Below are 21,672 nucleotides of genomic sequence, written 5' to 3'. Positions count from 1 at the left end.
GGGAGGTAGATGCTGGATAGGAACTCACTTGGTTGTATCTCCTCTTGGACTTTCTTATTCTATCAATAAACTACTTGAGTTTCTCTTACATGCTGTGTACCAATGATGTTTTGTTATGCTTACATGTTTAGCTTAGTCTGATCTTGAGCTTTTTATGAATGTATATCTGTATCTTTGTGTAGTTTCTCTCTCTTGTGATCTTGCAGGAATTCGGTGAAGCTGGGCCAGTGAAGGAGCAAGAAGATGGGAGCTACTGAAGAGAGGATTGATTTGGATCGACAAACTAGCAGAAGACACAGGTTAGTTACATCCTTCTTCCTCATTTACATTCCATAAAGAAGAATACTCAATTAGTTTACCTTGTTTGTTGCTAAGGCACTATCACACCTTAGAGTGGGATAGGGGCATTCCGAATTGGATACTTTTCCCAACAACACATGTGGATGTGTTTTGAATGGTAGGGCACACGGGCAAGTGAGCTGAAGAGAAAGTTTCAATATGAATGTTTTCTTTGACTAGAGCACATTCTAGATATGAGTTAGTGTCTTCATGAGAAAACGAAAGATCACATGATGTGCTTGTGAATTCGTCATGGCATATGGAAGCATGGGAGTGATGACTTCCCAAGACTGGGGGTTGATCGAAATAATTGATTATACAGGATGTTCCACCGAGATTAGCAAATTGAGAATTGTTCAATAATGGAAGCTCATTTTTTGGTTTCCCAGACTAGACACTGTTCATGGTTTTACCAAAGCTTTCCTTGCAGATGGATCATATTTTCCATCAAGACTTCATTAGCCAAAATTTATAACCAAGTACAAAGAAGATGAACATAAGACTGGTCAAGTGCTACGGTGTCACAAGGCTCTTTGAACTTCGCCCACATACCATTCAAAACCTAGAACACAGGTCCAGGAACAACACTTATTCGGGTAGCGAAAATGAAAGGAAAAATCAACACGAAAGGGAAAGTAAGATGAGAAGAAAGGAGTACACAACAAGGAAACAAAACTAGAAGACAAGAAAGAAAAATGACTAAATAAAATGGGATATAAAACAAGAATAAGAAAACCATGATGAACTACGAGTGCAAGATGAATGCAAGGGAAATTTAAGATGCAGCTAATCCTATCCCTATCCTAACAGTGAAATGGTCAGGGTTTCATGAAACGAAATTTCCAGCGAAGCCACTGCAGTCGCTCCCAACCTACATCCATAAAGATACAAGTGATTTAAATAGATAAAATTTAGTGTGAAAGAGCAAATGCAAAAAGTTGAAGAAGTTGCACACGGAAAGGAAGGTCTTTCTTGTGGGAAGAAAGATATGTCACAAACACCCAATCCACATGCTTACCTCTATGATCGATATCGTTTCTAAACAAACCTAGAAAGCTTCTTGTGAGTGTGTCGTTATATGCACCGAGCTTCTTACTTGCAACATGGCTTGCCAAGTAATATTGTTCCATCCATTTAGCGATTGGGTCACGAAATTCATAATGGTTGTTTGGAAAGCCTCATGATCTGTGAAAGGGTGAATTCACGATTTTACAGAAGGGATCAAGATGGGAATCTTGTAAGGAAAAATAAATATGATCATTCTCAACAATCATGCCAAGACAGTGAGGACTTACCATAACCATCAGCACAAGCTGAAGTGCGTCACTTGCTTGACAGAAATCTGAGGAGAAAGATGTTAAGAAATGAATATCAGAGAGCACGAAGCAACTGTCATCAGATGTGTTGTTGGGAAAATTATAACTTGAATGATATTCACCCAAGATAGAGGAATGATCAGATGAGCTGGTTGAAATGTCAGATTCCCAGTTTGAAATGAAAGAAGAAAAATACATTTGAACAATCTTGCAAACAATCTGAATAATGGAACCAAGTTTGTTGTGACCTAGATATGATAGAGAGATTTGTAGTGCAAGGTTCACGAGAAGGCCGAGGAGCTAACCATGAAGAGGGGAATTGGATAAGTATGATTGTGGGAAAAGAGAGTCTTTGAGATGATAAACTTCACAATTTGATGATTTCATGATAGATGAACATTCCCAACCGGAGTTTGACATGAGAGATTTGAAAGAAGACGGATGCATTGTAATAGATTCGTGGATTCGGTCATAAGTAAAATTTTGAAATTTTGAAAGATCACACCCAGAATACCAAACACTTTTTACACTTGAATCCACACTGAATGAAACCATGCAGATAAATTAATAGTGCATGAGAAACCAAATCTGATTAGGTTCAGGGGACTTACAAGAGTCGCAAGGTACTGACATAACCATCAATAGACGTTGAAGTGCCTCGAATCCCTGGTAGGTCCTAGAGCTTTCCAAAATTGCAGTATTGTATTTTGAAGCGTGAACTGGATCGTGCATGGCTTGAAGGTGGTTTTTGTTGTTGATTTCAAGATGGTAGCCATCTATGTCACAGCTTGCACCAGATGTTTTAGCTTCATCAAGCTGACTTGAAGAGTTAAGCGATGATGGGGAATGGGAAGTATGTTATGCGATTAGACTATTTTCAACTTCATCATGAACGGCCTAACTGCATTGTTTCAATTAAGGAGATAAATCATCAGATAAAGAAATAGGATAACGTGGAGTATCTCCTACACATGTGGATGTGTTGTGAATGGTAGGGCACACAGGCAAGTGAGGTGAAGAAGAAGTTTCAATATGAATGTCTTCTTTGACGGGAGCACATTCTAGATCTGAGTTAGAGTCTTCATGAGAAAATTGAAGATCACATGGTGCACTTGGGCATTCATCATGGCATATGGAAGCATGGAAGTGATGGCTGCCTAAGATTGGGGGTTATCGAAATAATTGATTGTATAGGATGTTCCTTTGAGATTAGCAGATTTAGAATTGTTCAAGAAAGCTCATTGTTTTGATGGGCACAATTTTGAATCAATGAGGGAATATTGATAGTGTCCTCACCTTTCTGCTCCTTGACTTGTGTAATATGACTGCCTTGCGCTTGAGTGCAATTTAAGCCAACAACTGGAGAATCAAGAGAATGCGAACAGATGGCTGGTGAAGTGGATTGATCAAGCAAGTCATAGTACAAGGAGTCATGACTTGAAGATGATGGATGATGGCAGAGATGTAGATCATATTCGAGACTTGAGCTATGAATAGTGACATCCTCTTGGGGAATGGAGGAGTGAGTCTTTGTTATAGGCTTCCCGAGCCATTCTGGAACTTCCTCCATAGAAGCGGTAGATAGATGAGAAGATGGGTTGGGGACATGTTTCAGATTTCTCAACTTTGCAATCACCGCAAGGGGCCACCCACATCGGGACCGGAAAAGGAGGAGGACAAGGAACAAATGGGGTGTTGGGCTCCTCCTCTGCTATTTGAGGTGCCTCATGATCAACAAGAGTTGGGGAGGAAGGAAATCAGGAGGTTCATCATATTGAGAACTATAAACCAAGCGTTTAAACTCTTATCTCAAGAAGTCAAAGTTCACAAGTTTTTCAGGAATTTCATAACAGAGGTGAAGGAAGTGATCAGCAAAGTCCTCAATCGATTCGTTGGGCTCCATACTTAAATGTTATATTTTTTCACGAAAATCTCGGTGGCTATACTCATCAAACGTTTTAATCATCATTTCGGCAAGCTAGCCAAATGAATTGATAGAGGCAAAGGATAATGCGTAACAACAATTCTAAGCATGACCTTTGAATATGAGGGTGAGTAATACAATCTAGACATCTTCATACTATATCTTGTGGTGTAGGAAAAAATTTATAACTTAGCGCACATGTGCATGAAAAGATGGTTGACCCTTAGCGCTGAACTTTAACTTGGATAGGTCATGGATAAATTTCACGGGGATGGTACATTCAAACTTTGTAGAAATTCATCCCGGGATTATGATGTCAGGAAGAGCCATTTTTAAATTATATATTCAACCAGACTCTACTGCACAACATGTCGTCTGGCCCTCCTTCTAGCGCTATTTTCTTGACGGTGATGGACTTGCCAACAAAGGGGATCTCCTCGATGTGAAGTCCCAACTAGACCTCACACCGTTTGGTGTAGGAGTCTCATCTGGTATGAAGGTCTGTTTTTCATATACTTAGATATCTACCTTAGCACCAGCTATCAACACATGAGAGTGTTACATTGGTACCTTCAAACAGCAAGGTACGTGTGCATAGTGAGTGCGTAATGTAATTGTGTCAAGGTTCTCTTACTACAAAGGGGGAGAGTAAATTGAACCTCTAAATGAGATGTAGTAATACCACCAAGGAAGAGACACATGTGAACCAGAAAGGGTACGACCAACATCCAGCGGAATAGTCCACAGTGGACATGACAATCATTAAAACTGAGGTCAAGGAGACAACACATACACCACCTAGAGGAGTAGTCCACATGGATGTGACAATCATTATAACCATAAAACAAAGATGGTCTATCGAGTATCCCACAGAGTAGTCCACAAGGATGTGACAATAGTGATAGCTAATACACAAAGCTGGTATGTCTAGTATCTTGCGGAGAAGACCATAGTGATGAGACAACGGTGATAAGAAATACAACATTTCTTCAACAATGTAAGTACTAAAATAACCAAAGTAGTTCAACTATCTTAGTATAGGTTAAGAAAACATGCATTACAAATGTTTAAAGAGTAGTCTTAAAACATCTACGAAACATGTGTGAAAACGTGTTGGCCTTAACAAACTTCTAAATTAAGCAAAATTTCCCAAGACACATATGTACACCATACATCACTAGCCCCAACAGTGGGACATTGGAGCCACTCCTTGCTCCTCAAAGAATAGACTACAGACCCTCAAGGTTATGCAGAGGAGCCAAGGTGAAAATTCCTTGCTCATACAATGGGAGGGGTATATATAGCCAAGGGTGGTTCTTGGCCCTTGTGACTCTTGGACTACCCTCGTGACTATTCAACTTCCCATGAATTTTCAACTAACATGACTCTTCGAATTCTTGTGTGCATCCATTGGACTTCACTTTCCATTAGTTACAATGGAGATGGCCCATAGTGGTGATGTCACTAAGACAGCTCATGACACAACTCGACGTGACACTGCTGACATGTACTGGTTGATTGTGGTGTCCATGTCAAGCTTTTGCATTGTTAACTGATGGATGTACTCTTGGTGTGCTTTATCTTCTCCTCTGCATGGCATAGTGTTGCAATTTCTTTGATGGTCTTGGTCTTGGATGATGGTTCAATGCATGTGTTCCTTTTGGTTGTTTCTTGATATGCTTAGTATGTTCGTCCAGCTGCAAACAAGTCTTCTAGCATGTGTGCTCCTTCTTCATCCCATTCATCATATCACCATGACCTATCAGTGTACCTATTCCTGCAATTCACTCCAACACCTCATAGTCTAGCACGATGCATTGTTCTCGTGTTCTGGGTGACAGGGAGGGAGGACAACTTACTGAGACAGTGCAAAGCACAGCTCAGGCGGGAATGAGGAACTCTGGCAGGATAGCCTGCACTATCAAGAAAAACTATGAAGTAACCACTGGGAGATAGAATTTTACAGTGAAGGACACCAGTGGCAGCTACAAGGTGGGACCCAGAGGGGGAACTTTTGCACATTTCCTAGAGGGAAGACAAGGTAGGGCTATAGGGGACCTTTTGGGTAGTTTTGTGCAATTTCTGAGAGCAGTGTATGACAAGGAAACAGAGGTCCAGATGGACATGTCTACTCATTTTCTGAAGGTAGTGCAGAGAAAGGCAGTAGAGGACCATTTCAGCATGTTTGCACAGTTTTAAAGATCAGTGCAGAACAAGACAGAAAAACTATTAGCTGAGCATGACTGTTCAGTTTTGGAGAACATTTTAGGACAGGAAGTAGAAAGCTAGTTGAGAATTTCTGCGTAGTCTTGGAGAATAGTGCAGGACAGGGCTATAAGAGACCTGCTACACATGTCTGCACAGTTTGTGAAGGCAGTACAAAGCAAGGAAATAGAGGGCCAGCTGGGAAGTTCTACGTAATTTTGGAGAGAAGTGTAGGACAAGCAGTAGAGGAACAAATAGGCAGTTCTACGTAATTTTGGAGAACAGTGTAGACCCAAGTCTCACTGCATTGTAGGCTTCTAGTATACAAGAAGGGCGCTTGATGACTATGCTTGAAAAATGTGTAGTTTAGCTTGGATATGGAGGTTGTTTTATGCAGAGTTTTGGGAGGCAGATAGGCTACTCACCTTTAGGATTGTGTAGTGCAGCTAACCTAGAGGATAGCCTCAAGCACTTTGCAGTTCTGGGTCACAGAGATGGGTCACTGAGGACTAAGACTACACAGTTCATCTCATTCGGGATTCGGTGGAAGAGGGTTGTCCAGTCGGACATATTTTCAATAAAATGGCTAAGTATTGAAATAAAGTGATATTGTGCAGGCTTGACATTATGATCATACACTTAGCATATTTTTATGATGAGACAACATAGACCAATAGAACAATAAGACGAAACAAGACCTCAGTGAGACTGTCTTAGAGCTGAGAGCGAAAAGTGTGACACTTCATATAGACCTTCGGACAACTGTGACGACACTTGTGTGACAATGCTTACAACTTTGTGTGTGAGTATGACAAATGTTCGCATAGTGAAGATAACCCAAACACACAAAGACAAACCTTCAAAATCACCAGAACGAGATTGCAAGCATGACAAAGTAATCAATATGCCAAAAGATGATCATTGGTCAAACAAGAAAAAGGCCTGGTGAAAATACTTCACAAGAGCTCATGGGGTGAACTCAATTATTTGTAACCATCAATGGAAAAACCAATGAAGGCTCTAAAATTTGGATGTAAGCTAAAATTTTGGAGGGTGTTGCAGCCACTACAGCACTTGGCAACACACTGGTTGAATACCAGCTTCTTTGTTTTGGTTCATTTACAGTGCAGGGCCTTAGCCTTTCGAGGAGTATTGATTCATTGTGCAGATCACTTTGGCTTCCCCACTTACCCAGTGCATAGATACAGTTCACCTTGTACCGAATCAGTTGAACACAACACAAAATTCAGCCAGATCACAGTGTTTCAAATTGCGAAGGGTAATTTGGATCACGAGCTTAAGATTTTCAGAGTATATTTTTTCATCTCTGGTGTTGCTCCACTGCCAGTGGTCCTGGACAATACCCCAATGAAGTCAAACAAGAACACAAACATTTCCCCACTGCTGCAAGCATGGATATTATCCCGGTGGAGTTGCTTGCTTCACCTCTCTTCGCAGGAAGCCTTTATCTTCTTTTGCCTTTGTTATTTTTTTGAAAGAGGATTGTGCATAAGCACTTATTTATTTTTGGGGCGGAAGACGAATCCCAATGTATTAAGAGCGGAAGAGGTTGTTCCTTCAAAGAATCATGTAAAAACCTATGGTTCAGGTTGGCTTGTTTAGATTTTACCCTTCTTCATTTCTACTAGTTGGATAAGCTTGAACACACAGAGCATAAAACTGAGTATAGGCATGAGGTTTCCTAGACTGCACACGAGTTCATGGTTTGACCAAACCTTCCTTACAAATGGATCGTATTTTGCATCAAGACTTCATTAGCAAAAATTTACAACCAAGCACAAAGAAGGACACAGGACTAGCCAAGTCTTGTAGTGTCACAAGACTCTTTGAACTTCAGCCACATACCATTTAGAAGCCAAAACACAAGTTCAGGCACAATACTTATTCATGTAGCAAAAATGAAATGAAAACTCAACACCAAAGGGAAAACAAGATGAGAGGAAAGGAGTACACAACAAGGAAAAAAATAGAAGACAAGAAAGAAAAAAAACTAAATCAAATGGGATGTAAAACCAGAATAAGAAAACCATAACGGACTATGTGTGCAAGATGAATGCAAGGAAGTGAAAGCTAAGATGGAGTTAATCCTACTCCTATCCTAATAGCTAAATGGTCAAGGTTACATGAAATTAAATTTCCAGTGAAGCCACCATAGTCGCTCTCGACCTGCATCCACAAAGATGCAAACGATTAAAACTGATAAAAAGTAGTGTGCAACAGAAAACGAAAAAACTTGAACAAGTTGCACATGAAAAGGAAAGTCTTGCCTGTGGACAGAAAGATGGGTCACAACTACCCAATCCACATGCTTATATCTATGATGGATACCATTTCTAAACAAACCTCTAAAGCTTCTTGTGAGTGTGTCCTTATCTGCATCGAGCTTCTTAGAAAGCACGAGGAAGGATTGAAGCTTGTTACCTGCAACATGGCTTGCTAACTAAGATTGTTCCAGCCATTCGGCGATTGGGACGTAAAATTCATAATGGATGTTTGGACAGCCTTGTGATATATGAAAGGGTGAATTCACAATTTGACAAACGGGATCACGATGGGAATATTGTAAGGAAAAAAAAGTATGATCATTCTCAACTGTCATGCTAAGATAATGACCTATCACAACCATCATCAAAGGCTAAATTGCCTCACCTTCTTGACATAAATATGAGGAGAAAGATGTTAAAAAATAAAGATCAGAGAGCATGAAGCAACTGTCATTAGATGTGTTTTTGGGAAAATGATAATTTGAATGACAGTTACCCAAGATAGAGGAATGATTAGATTATTTGGTTGAAATGTCAGATTCCCAGTTTGAAATGAACAAAGAAAAATCCATTCGAACAATCTTGCAAACACTTTGAATAATGGAACCAAGTTCGCTATGAGCTAGATATGATGGACAGATTTGCAGTGCAAGGCTCGCAAGAAGAGGAGTTGACCATGAAGAGGGGAATTTGATAAATATGATTGTGGGAAAAGAGAGTTTTTGAGATGATCAACTTCAAAATCCCATGATTTCATGATAGATGAACATTCCCAACACGAGTTCGACGTGAGACATTTGCATGAAGATGAATGCACTGTAACAGATTCACGGATTCAGTCATTAGTAAAATTTTGAAAATTTGAAAGATCACACTCGGAATACCAAACACTTTTTACATAGGGATCCACACTAAATGAAACCATGCAGTTAGGCGGACTTTGAGCGAGAATCTAATTGGGTTTGGGGGGCTTACCAGAGTCATGAGGTCCTAACATAACCATCAATGGATGTTGAAGTGCCTCAACTCCCTAGCAGGTCCCAGAGCTTTCCAGAATTGAAAAATCATATTTTGAAGCATAAACGAGATCATGCATGGCTTGATGGTGGTTTTTGTTACTGATTTCAAGATGGCAGCCATCTTTGTCACAAGTTACACCTAATTTTTCTACTTCAGCAAGCTAGCTTGAAGAGTTTTCTTCATGCAAGAGAAGAGATATCAATCACCAATTCTATCACATGTTTCCAATGTGATCTCCTAGACCTTCTCTCTGATCTTGTCAATGTCCCCATCAGTGCGGATGCCCTTGGACTTATATGCTTTCTGATTTTTCCTCTTTCTAGAATTTTTGACTCTCCTTCTGACAATAAAAGGTGACTCTTCTTATACTCCTACATCAATGAGGGTTTCCTCATGATCCTTCTTTGTTTCCTCTATTTCTATGTATATTCCCTTTCCACTTGTACCTACATCCTGTGGGGTACCCTTCTATGTTCCAACGCTCCACCAGGTGGAGACATCCATTCTTCTGGCCATTGTTGTACTACAGTGAGAAAATCATCTTCAGTTAATAAGTATGGCAATGGGTTCCATTTCCCAGTCAGGTCCTTCATTTCCTTCACATAGGCTCTATGGAAGTCTGCTTTGAAATATGCAATGTGACAATACTACTTATATAAACTAGGTGACGGACTTGGATGTTGATTGTACATCCATTTCCATCACCGCAAAGAAAATCTTATTCTCTATTGTGCACGTCGGCTCCTTAGTAAACTAGAGGAAGGCATACCTCATTGCCTCACAAGCATCCACCTCGACAAATGGAAACTATGATTCTTCTCGTTTTTTCCATGTAATCGGTGCGATGAGTATTATCATCCAAGCGTAGTAGAATGTCTTCCACTCTTCCTATGCTTCCCTACAGTCTGTCAAAAATTCCTTGCATGGATAGGCAGCCCAGTTAAACTAGACTCTTGCACTACACTACGTAGCCAAAGACACTACAATTGTAGGCACCTCATTGGCATTGCACTTTCTCATTATCTTACCTGCCAAGATGTGCATGGAGAAATGCACTCCTTGGTCATCAATGGAATTGATGTCATATCCCCATGACTTCATCACTAGTTCAGAACTTTTCCTTCATCATTTGTGTCATCTCATTGTCCTTATTCTTACCCACAAATTATTTTATGGGGTCCTTTCCCTAATGAGGCCACGTTGTGATTTTTTGGATTAACATCTCATCAATTGGGATCCTTGTCCCTAGCCAAATGCATCCATCATGTACCAGTACGAGGAACTGTCACACACAGATTGTACTGGATGTGCTTCGTCCGAAGTGTGCCACATTTATCATATTCAAGAGGCCCACTCTCTAAAATCATCCAAACCAATGGAATGATTATAGCCTCATGACTCCACTTTCTGGCTACCAAACCTACTTCAGATATCTACTTGGTTCAAATTAAGGGTATTTACTTCGATCGTTAAAGTCCCTATCTTCCATATTTAGCTGGGTGATCCTCCCCAACAGTTCATCGTCAAACGGCACTTCCTATGGCAGCAACAGAGTGAACATGTCAAACTTTCCATCCTTTGTCTCTTTAACTGGCTTGATGTTTGGTTTTCTTGGTGGCATGTAATATGGGAGCACAGTAGGAATCTCTTCATCCTTTGTCTCCATGTGTTGAAATCCAGTCTCCTCTTCACTATCATTGATTTGTTGAGGCACCTTTTGTTGCATCAGCTTCTTTCCTTTCTACGCAGGTTTCTTCCCCTTATCTTATTTGTTCTTCGTGTCGACTTCTGTTTGTTTTTTCTTCCTTAGGGATGTTATGGGTTCCACCCCAGAGACCTCATTTTCTCTCTTCTTATGTTTCTTCTGTGGCTGTCATTTTTTGGTTACTTGCTTTCTTGGGGACCTCTGGTGTCTTGGGGACATGGGTACCTTTGCTCCTTGTGCCTCCATAATACCCGCTAATCCTTTCTCTACAAATATTCCAACAAGTTTCTCAAAATTCCTCTCAGACATATAGTAGGTCCCTTCTCTTCACTCTTAGATGCAATTTCTCAACTTCTCCAAATAGAAAATTGTCAAATGTGGCATGGGATATGGTTTTATAACAAATTTAAATTCTATCCTCATGATTGCTTCAAGATTTTCTCATTTAATGCAGGTATGGGGCTAGATACAACCAGTTGTGCTTCATAAATGCTCTTCTCCCACGTTCCTTAACAACAATTTCCTTTTAACAATAGATTTTTCCTTCTAACGGTCATATTTCCAGCCAACTTCGACGAAACTTTCCTTGTCTCACAGTTACTTTTTATTTTTCGCAGTTCCTTTGGACTTCGTCATATTCTTGAGTATCGCACAGTCATTTGCCTTCGATGAAGTCCCTTTCTATAGAGTAGTTTATAGTCTCATGCCCACTTTCAACTGCAGGTGGCACTATGGTTTCCTTCCTTTCATTTTTCAGTGTGAAGCTCCAGGGATAGATTCGTCCCTATATATCTTCAATCTGCTACCATCCACTTGTCCCGGAATCAGCTAACCATTCAACTTCACGAGTTGAACTACCCCGCCATCATAGATGTGATTGATGATATATGGTCCTAACCAATGTGTTTTAAATTTTCCCAGGAACTTCATGAATTTTTTATCATATAATAATACAGTATCTCCTTCTCGAAATGTCTTCTTCTTGATATGCCTTTCATGCTAGGCTTTCTCCCTTGCTTTTTGTACTTGCTGATGGAACCCTGCTATGAACCCATCTTCTTCTAGAGCTAATATCTGCAACATTCTTTCCTTCATAATGTTAGGATCTACCATATCTGTGACATTTGTAATTCTCAAACTTGGCATGGTGTATTCCATTGGCATAACGTCCTCTTGTCCATATACCAACCTAAAAAGTGTTTTCCCTGTCAATTTTTTGCATGTTGTTCTATATGCCCACAACACCGCTGGAATTCTCAAATCCCAGTCATCTTTGTTCACATTGCATACCTTGGTCAATTCATTCCCCATAATCTTATTGAAAGCTTCCACTATTCCATTTGCCCGAGGATGATAATGAGTGCTCTTCTGGTGGTAAAATCGAAATTCCTAAGTTATTGATTCAATGGTCTTATTCAATAAATGTGTGCCTAAGTCTCTCATCAAGATCTTCAGATGGCAAAACCTAGACATTATATATTCAAAATGAACTTCGCAACAGTTTTTGCGCTGCAATCCTTCACTAGTTGTGCCTCAGCCCATCTTGTCAAATAATAAGTTGCAATGATTATATACCTCGCACCAATCTTCCTTCTTGGTAGACTGATAGGTCCAACAAAGTCAATTGCCCATTTTTCAAAATCCTACAAAGTTACCTATGGCACTAATGGCACTCATCTCTTATAGATGGTTTTCCAGTTCTTTGACATACATCACATGGTTGATAGAATTATTTCACATATTTATGTATTGTGGGTCACCATAACCCAACTCTCAAGATTTTCTACACAGTGGATTTTCCTACATAGTGCCCACCTGCGACTCCTCCATGAGATTATGTCACAATACTCTATCGTTCATGTTCAGGGATGTATATGCGTAGTACTTCATTTGGTCCCATTTTTTACAAGTGTCCAGCAATCAATGAGAAATTAGTTGCTCGAACAACCAACTCCTTATTTTGCTTCATAGTGTATTTTACGGGCACCATTGATGTGGTCATAAAGTGAATAATATCCACAAAGTGATCATCTATGACTCTAATTGTGAATAGTTGTGCATCGGGCATGTTATCTTCATTATTTGTGGGTTCTTCTCCTACCTTTATTCTTGATATATGATCAGGTCTAGCATTCAATTTCATTGCCTTTACTATAACTTCGAAGTCATACTCCTGAAATAATAACAACCATCGATAGATATTTCCTCCTAAAACAAGCTTATTCACCAAATATTTCAGCGTGGAGTGATCAGTGAACATTTTGAAATGTGCCCCCAACAAATAGTGCATGAACTTTTGTAATGCATACACCATAGCTAATCCCTCTCTTTCCATCATGCTATAGTTATTTTCCGCATTGGATAGTTTCCTTCTTGCAAATGCTATGGGATGATCAATTTCCCCTACTCCTAGATGTGCTAGTACTACACCCAATTTTATGCAAGATGCATCAACATGTACATGGAACTCCTTCTTCCATTCCGCGAAAAATAGAATAGGCGCATTTACCATCTTCTCTTTCAATACATCCAAGCTCTTTTGGCACTCTTCGCTCCATTGAAAATTCACATATTTCTTCAGCAATTTCTCTATCGATGCGGTCATCTGTGCATACTCCTTTATAAACTTCCTATCATAGTCAATGTATCCCAGTGTCGTGCACATTTGTCTCACTATTTTTGGTGCTAGCAGGTTCACAATAACTACGATCTTCACAGGATCCACCATTAATCCCTGTTTACAAAATACATGTCCCAATAGTATACCAAATGGTGCACAAAATATGTACTTCTTCAAGTTCAATGAGATCTGGCACTCCCTACACATATCCAACATGAACCTTAAGCTTGCCACATGCTTCTTTAATAGACCAAAAATTGTCCAATTGTCGAAGTATACTTCCAAAAACTTGTGTATATATTCTTTGAAAGTCGCAATTACAACTCTCGAAAATATAGCAGGTGCATTTTTTAATCCAAAAGGCATCACCATATATTGATAAGAGCGCCACTCTATCACAAAATTTGTTTTATGTCTATCTTCTGGCACAATTCTGATCTGATGGTATCTTCAAAAGACATCTGTGAAAGAATAGGCCTCTTGTCCTCCTACATTGTCCAATACTTCATTTGTAAATGGTGTAGGGAAGGGGTCATGTAGGCATGAATCATTCAATTTCCTTAAGTCAACACAAATTCTAATTTCCCCTTTTGCCTTCTTTTCCTAAACCAACATGGGACTTACCCATTCATACTCTCGACGGGTTCAATTATCCCAGTTGTTAACATTTTGTCTAATTATTCTTTCAACTTCTCCTTGTATTTCAAATTCAATCTATAAGGTCTCTACTTGACAGGATTTGCATCAAACTTCATAGGAATCCTCATGACTCCAAAACCTCCTAATACGCCCTTCATATCTGAAAACTTACTAGGAAACAACTCTTGATATTCATGCAAAAAGGTTTTTTTTATCTTGCTAATTGTGTCTTCGTCCTATTGTTGCGTACTTCAGTTCAGCCTCTAATAGTATATTCACCTTCCTCATCTTCAATGGCTTCATTATATCAGGAATCTCTATCTCAAGTCCATTTACTTCACAATGACCTTCTAATTTTTTGATGTCAATATTATGAGGATATTCATCCTCTTCCACAATGAGATTATAAAATTCCATTACATTGCATATCTGCATAGCCTAATAAAGTTTCCAGATAACTGGAAATTCATTTTCAAAAATCTTCTTCTTAACTATATTCAAAGTTTCATCTATATGTGGACAATCATCTTCAAATTTGAATGTCATTATAAATCCATCAACCATTTATGCCCAACTAGTAGTACCATGTCGAAGCTCGGTTTCCAGATACCAATTTTGAGGAATTGTCTCCAAGGTATGGATGAAGCCATGCATCCATTCTTCTCGTGAAATTTGTCGCAAGCTACCGTAAAAATATGTATGTCATCTCTAGGATCATTATGGCCATCATACTTGTCTATGAGCTCTATTTCTACTTGACCAAACCTTACCCACATCAACCTTCTACATTTTTTCCAATCTCCTATATTCTTCTTATGAGTACCCCACCATCTAGCAGGAGTAGCCCTCAGTGCTTGATCTAGAGCTAACAATCTCTGACATTTGAGTACTCATATTTCATAACCTCTAAAGAAAGTATTTACATCACCAAACCATCATACAAAGGTAAATCACGTACCTCAATTTTCATACAGTGTGCTACTTTAGTGATCCTTGCACATCGCCTTGTAGACACTTCATGCAGCCTGTTTTGTCAGTTTTCTAGTTCCTCTTTTGAATCTGAAGTGTAGGAACTATCTTGTTCCCAAGTTAGTTTTCCATATGTAGTTGGGTTAATCCATTCTTCCTCCTTTTCTATTATCTAATAAATGTTTTCGATGTCTTCCGCATTGTATTCTTCTCTAACAAGTTCAATATATCGTGCTCCCTCTGATGGAACTAATGGAACAATAACTCTCATATTATTGCTTTCAAATATCATTTGCGTCTTCTTAAAGTTAATTATAGCCATGTTATCAAATTCCCAATCCAATCCAAGAAATTCAGGGTAAGGATTACTATCGTCCACAATCTTAATCACTTCAAAGTCAGTGGTATTGCACAATCCATCAATGTCTATTGTGATACCTGACAATCTTCCTAGAGGGAGAACCTTCTTCTGATTCACCATCTTCAGGTGGATAGTTAACCATTGCAGCTCCAACTTACCCATCAATTCCCAAGTTTGCTTTGGGAAGATAAATGAATTAGATCCTAGATCCAAGATAACATGATCCATGTCATATTCCCCAATCTATGTTGTAAGCCTCATTTCCTTTCCATTCCACTTCTTGTGTCTATGCAAATTATTCACTACATGAATCTCACTCCATGGTACCTCTTTAGGAGCACAAGAGCCTATCAATTCCTACAATCCCTCTACGACCTTCAAATTTCTTAACAACTTCATGCAAGTTTGTAGAAAAGACTTCAAAATATTCATATCCACATCTTGTGTCGTAACTGGTACTATCTTGCATTTATCCTTCTGAGTCGGCTGTGGGGTAGAGGTTGAGGCCCCATCATCTATAAAGCTTCACCTCGCCTCCATGAATACCTTCTTTTACTTTAGGATATCAAATGTAGGAGCCTTCTTAGTAGTTTTTCTTACCCATGTGGTTTCAACTTCCTTTTTCCCATTGGCTTTATCATTTATGATCGCAGCTCCACTTCTTGTTGCAATGTCGATGCACAGTTGATCCTCCCTTGGTTCAACGGTCATCATTTGGATATTTGTTGCAGGCTACTGGTTCGGAACCATTTTTTGGTTTAAGGGGGCTTGACCCAGGTTCAAAGTGTAATATGCACCAACAAAACTCTCAACCACTTGCCCTTGAGATATTATTACTGACGTTCTTGATCGTCGTATCAATTCAGGATTCCACTCCTTAGGTTCATCATTCTTGAAACAAGTCTTATGCTTGGTCAACTTAGATACCAACTCATACAATTTAATGTGGAACAAACCAAATAATATTTCGTATTTCTCTTCAAAAATATGCTTTGGCAACCATTCTTTAGCTGGTAATCAAGGATTTATGTTCTCTTTTTCTACAAATTCTTTTTCTTTCTGTTCAACCCACTCTTGGATTTCTTTCTTCGATGAATGCCAAAACATATCCCTTAAGTAGATCCCTATCCCAACAATGGAACCATTTGTTGGTGTAAGGGGGCTTGACCTAGGTTTAGAGTGTACTGTGCACAAACAAAACCCTCAACGACTGGCCCTTTCGGCAATGACCTGCAAGAAAATCGTTGTCTCACCCGAAGCAGTTATGGGAGGTTGCAGAACCAGGTTTATGTAGCCAGAGGGATATGCGTGTTGTTTTGTCCGTGTGTTCACTTATCTATTATATCTTCCTACAACTTTGTGTACATGAATAACTTCACGTTGATGATTAATCTTACAGCTTGGTACTTAACTCATGGGCATAATAGAAAACAATATACATGTACTCTTTCACATAATTCATTAAAAAGAACGCATAACGATATCAATAACAGAGAATCAACACATAAAGATACACAATACTTTGCCAAAACTTCTTCTTTATTAATAAGAATCTTCAATACATGCTCTTCCCTGACTTGTACACCCAGCTGTAGGTGGTCTGCGCACTCAACTCTATAATCTTCAAGGCCTTTTCGAACTCAGTTGTGTAGCCTTCCCCAAAAATACAGACTCAGTTCCATCATATTTGAAAAAGTATTACATCTTCTTTATATAGACCTCCTTACTACACTACCATGGTCCACATACCATGGATCCAACAAAACAATGGACTAATACCCAATACCCATTACAAAATAAGGGGCTTTGGCCCACCCTAAGCCCTTAAAACACCACGCAATGAATATAAATTCATCAGCTCCGCATGCTCCACTCCTTAAAATATGGAGTCTGTGACCCAAAACTTGGACCAAGTTGAGTTGCGCCAGAACTAAGTCAACTGAATGTAGGCCTCATATGGTAGGGATGTGTGTGAGAAGGGTTTTGTAGACTGCAAAAACCAACATGCTTTGAAGTGTTGGTGTTATATACCTAGGGGGGATAATATGGGGTACCAAGGGAGGTACCCAAGGTAATAATGTAATAATGGGATGGGCTATAGTAATGAATAAGGTGGCTAACCCATATCATGTAAGGGACCAATTAGTTAGTAATAATGTAATGGGCCCATGGTATTTGTTGATGATATGAGGGAACCATGGTAATAACCCATGGTATTCTATGTATGAGGCCTATATAGAGGCTAGAGACTCCATGTCAAGATATATTGTCAAGGATTATTGTATGAACAGGCATATGGCTTGTGGAGTGTTCTCCATCCTTAAGGAGTAAATGTATGGTGTTGCCCTACCATAAGGGTTTGATATCAATAAAGAAACATTTCATATTATTTCTAGGTTTATTTGCGTTTTCTTATATTTTCATATCAGATCTATAATATTTTTGGGTTAGATCTATAACAAGTGGTATCAGAGAACTTTCTCCACAACATAACAGTCAGGCTCCAGTACGGGGTGAATTAAAGAAAAAGACACCGTGGGTTAAAACTTCAACATATCATCACCCACATCACCCCGCAAGACAACAACCAACAAGATGGAAACCAATTAGCCACAAGGACAACAACCCCCGTTGGACGGATAGAGAGGAGAAAAGATCCACCTACTACACATCAACACAGAAGAGCTACCATGGTTAGCTTCCATCTCAAGTGAGCACGGCACCAGCGAGATCGAGGGTTCATCTTTCTCTTGGATGGCTAGATGCACGTGCATGGTACCAGTGGACTACTCTTTTGAGTAGATCTTATTATTTATGTTCTTCCCATGTTTCGGGGACGAAACATGCTAAGGGGGGTGGAATGTTATATACCTAGGGGGGATAATATGGGGTACCAAGGGAGTTACCCAAGGTAATAATGTAATAATGGGATGGGCCATAGTAATAAATAAGGTGGTTAACCCATATCATGTAAGGGACCACAAGTAGTTAGTAATATTGTAATGGGCCCATGGTATTAGTTGATGGTATGAGGGAACCATGGTAATGACCCATGGTATTGTATGTATGAGGCCTATATAGAGGCTAGAGACTCCATGTCAAGATATATTGTCAAGGACTATTGTATGAACAGGCATATGGCTTGTGGAGTGTTCTCCTTCCTTAAGGAGTAAATGTATGGTGTTGCCCTACCATAAGGGTTTGATATCAATAAAGAATCATTTCATATTATTTCTGGGTTTATTTGCATTGTCTTATATTTTCATATCAGATCTATAATATTTTTGGGTTAGATCTATAGCAGTTGGGCATGGTTTGGGCATTAATATGGAACGAAAGGAATGATGAAATTAACTTGGGAATTGCAAGGATAAACCCTTGAGAACCAAAGGTGGTTATGGACCATTCAGCAAGTGGTTTTGACTGACCCTACATCTACTTCTAAAACATTTTGTGAAGGTTAAATTCATACCATCCACATAATAATTATTGATAATTAAATTAAAATTGTTGAAGCCCTATTCCAAAATAGACACACCTATTTGTGCAATTAAGAAAAAAATGATCTCTAAGAGGATTTTCATGATGGTAGGGTAGAGCTTGATGGCTATAGAGTTTACATGGAATTATCATTGGGAAACACATGGATCCATAGTGACATATCATTTGCTAAATGTCATTTATATAGAGAGTTGACATGGAAAATTTGTGGAAATCTTCAAAGGGCCATATCTTGTGCCTAGAGCTCATATTTGGATGAAATTCATAACATTAAAAACTATTGGCAAGCAAGATGTAGTGAAAACCTCATAAATGGAGTTTGAATTGAGTGAAGGAAACAAAAATTTTATGCCCCCACCTCCTCAAATTGAACTATAGGGTTGGGTGTTCTATTGAGCCAAACTTATGAAGGAACAAAATGAAATATAGATTTAAACAAAAACACAGAGATACAATGAAACAAAACTTTAAGTAATAAATATCAATTGTTGAAAATTGTTTACATGAAGAAAAGAAACAAACTAGTCGAGCAATGGTAGTTTATCCTTGAGAAGAGATGTGATGGCCACATGTCTTCTGAACTGATTTAAAATGAGGCTCTAAGGAATTTTTATCATGAAGAAACAATGAGGAACCCTAAACATCCAAAAATATAACCCTAGGAGATGAAGTGCCAAAATTTCGTGGGCCCTGATTGGGTTAGTTGGAACATCAACTTCTTGGGGTCATAACTTTGGCATACAATCTTTTTTTTTTGCTCACGATACCTCATTAGAAACATCTATCTAAGGACAAAATTTTTCGACTACAAAGTATTATATCTTGGCCCGCATTTTATCGTTTCCCCAAAAAGCATCATTTAAGCCTCAAAATGGCTTTGAAAGTTCAAGACTCGAAAAAATAGAAATTATCTTGGAAAATAGGAAACTGAAAGGAAACAATGTTTGGGTCCAAGTGGAATAGGTAGGTGACCATCAATATCCACATGGATCATTCATCCCCCCTTAAGAAGCAATGGTCCCCATTGTGTTGAGTGCCTCCATGAGATGGGGAACTTCTGTTGAATTTGTTCCCTAGTGAGCCACTTGTCGTGGTGTAGGAGTTGGCCGGTTTTGAAAATCCAATATAGTTGGATGCTCTATTGGCGGGTGTTCTAAATTTTTTTTTCCATGATATGATCATTAGTGTCCTGTTCAATGAAATATGGGTTGATCTATGTTTGTGTCATATGCTCAACAATGTCTAATGTGTCTAGCAATGGTGGAAAGTATGGTCGAAGGCGGTCCACATTGAATACTGGGTGCAGGCCAAGGAATGGGGGAATAATTAACTCAAAAGAATTGTCACCCACATCCTTGGTTATGGTGTAAGGCCCATATCAGAATATTTGAAGCTTCCGATGGGTTTTGGTAAGGTGTTACTTCTGCAAATGCAGCCAAACTTTGTTTCCCATTTGAAACGTATGTGGTTCCTAATGGTTATCATGACATTCTTTGTACTTGGTATTGGCTTTATCCAAGATATCATGAACCTGTTGGTGGATGTGTTGGATACAGTCAATAAAATTGGTGGCTTTATCTTCTTCAGACATAAAATGTGCATATTTTTCTTATGTAGTCGCAAGAGGCATTGCAACGTCAATGGGACATAATGGTTGAAATCCCAGGCCCATTTGAAAGTGGTTGTGGCCATTCAAGCTATGCATAGATCTGTTATAGTTGTTGTACACATATGGAAGACTCTCATCCCATGTTTATGGATGCTTGCAGTTGTACATGCTTAGTATGTGCATTATCATCTTGTTGAAAACATTTTTCCTCCCATCAGTCTAAGGATGGAATGCAGTCAACTTGTTGATTTTAGTGTACAACAATGACCAGATGATCGACTAGAATGCGCTCAGGGAACTACTATCCTAATATGATATAATAGTTTGTGGAATCCAAAAATGTACCCACACTCATTCGAAGAAGAGTTTGGCAGTGTCTTTTGTTGTGATACTCTTCTTGTAAGCAATCAATATAGTCATCTTAGAAAATATATCAGCAACAACAGTCATTACCATGCTCAGTAGAAGGAAGGCCAAACGTATATTCCATGGAGATGGATTCCCAAGGCTGGTTAGGAGTAGGTAGAGGAGTGTACAGGTCTTACTTCTTAATGGTTGTCTTGGTAATGGCACAAGCAGTGCAGGATCTGATATATCTTCCAACATCATATTGGAATTTGGGCATGTTGTTGCTACGACAATGAACCTCCAAAATTGTTTGCATATGTCAATTTTAGAGCCTCCAATAACTTATTGGAATTATGTCTTATGTGTTGTCCTTCATGGCAACCCACTTAATAAATATGTACTTGATATCAACATTGAAGACCATGGTCTCTTCGGAGACATCCGATAAAATTGGAACGATACAGAGAAGATTAGCATGGCCCCTGCGCAAGGATGACACGCACAAATCGAGAAATGGTCCAAATTTAAAAAACATTGAAGACCATGGAATTAATATAGATTGGTACAAAAGCTACAAATGCTATGAGGAGAGAAATGATAGTTCAAAGACAATTGGATGTTAAAGATGAAGTTTGAGAAAGTATACATGGATCCTATGAAGGAGGGTTCCATACATATGTAGGTCCTATAAGTAAAAGTCATGTACAGGATCCAAACCATGGTAATTTGGATACCATGGGCTTTTACCATCGTATTGGTCCATAATAATTGGAGCGATAATGGTTATTTGATCTCGTCAAAGAATACTGATGACATTAGCAAGGGATTTAC

General features: G+C 39.0%; 1 non-coding gene across 1 annotated transcript; it reads left to right on the top strand.

Moving 5' to 3' along the window:
* The first annotated feature begins 21,266 nt into the window (after positions 1-21,266).
* Positions 21,267-21,369, top strand: LOC149228812 (U6 spliceosomal RNA). Its single transcript, XR_016248572.1, has one exon. It is a non-coding gene; the product is annotated as a U6 spliceosomal RNA (small nuclear RNA).
* Positions 21,370-21,672: the final 303 nt, after the last annotated feature.

This window comes from Pinus tabuliformis, chromosome J (genome assembly GCF_031772625.1).
Source record: "Pinus tabuliformis cultivar Carrire ecotype Pingquan chromosome J, CPIR1, whole genome shotgun sequence".
Lineage (NCBI taxonomy): Eukaryota > Viridiplantae > Streptophyta > Pinopsida > Pinales > Pinaceae > Pinus > Pinus tabuliformis.
Note: the sequence above shows the minus strand (reverse complement) of the source record. Positions and strands in the feature narration are given on the sequence as shown.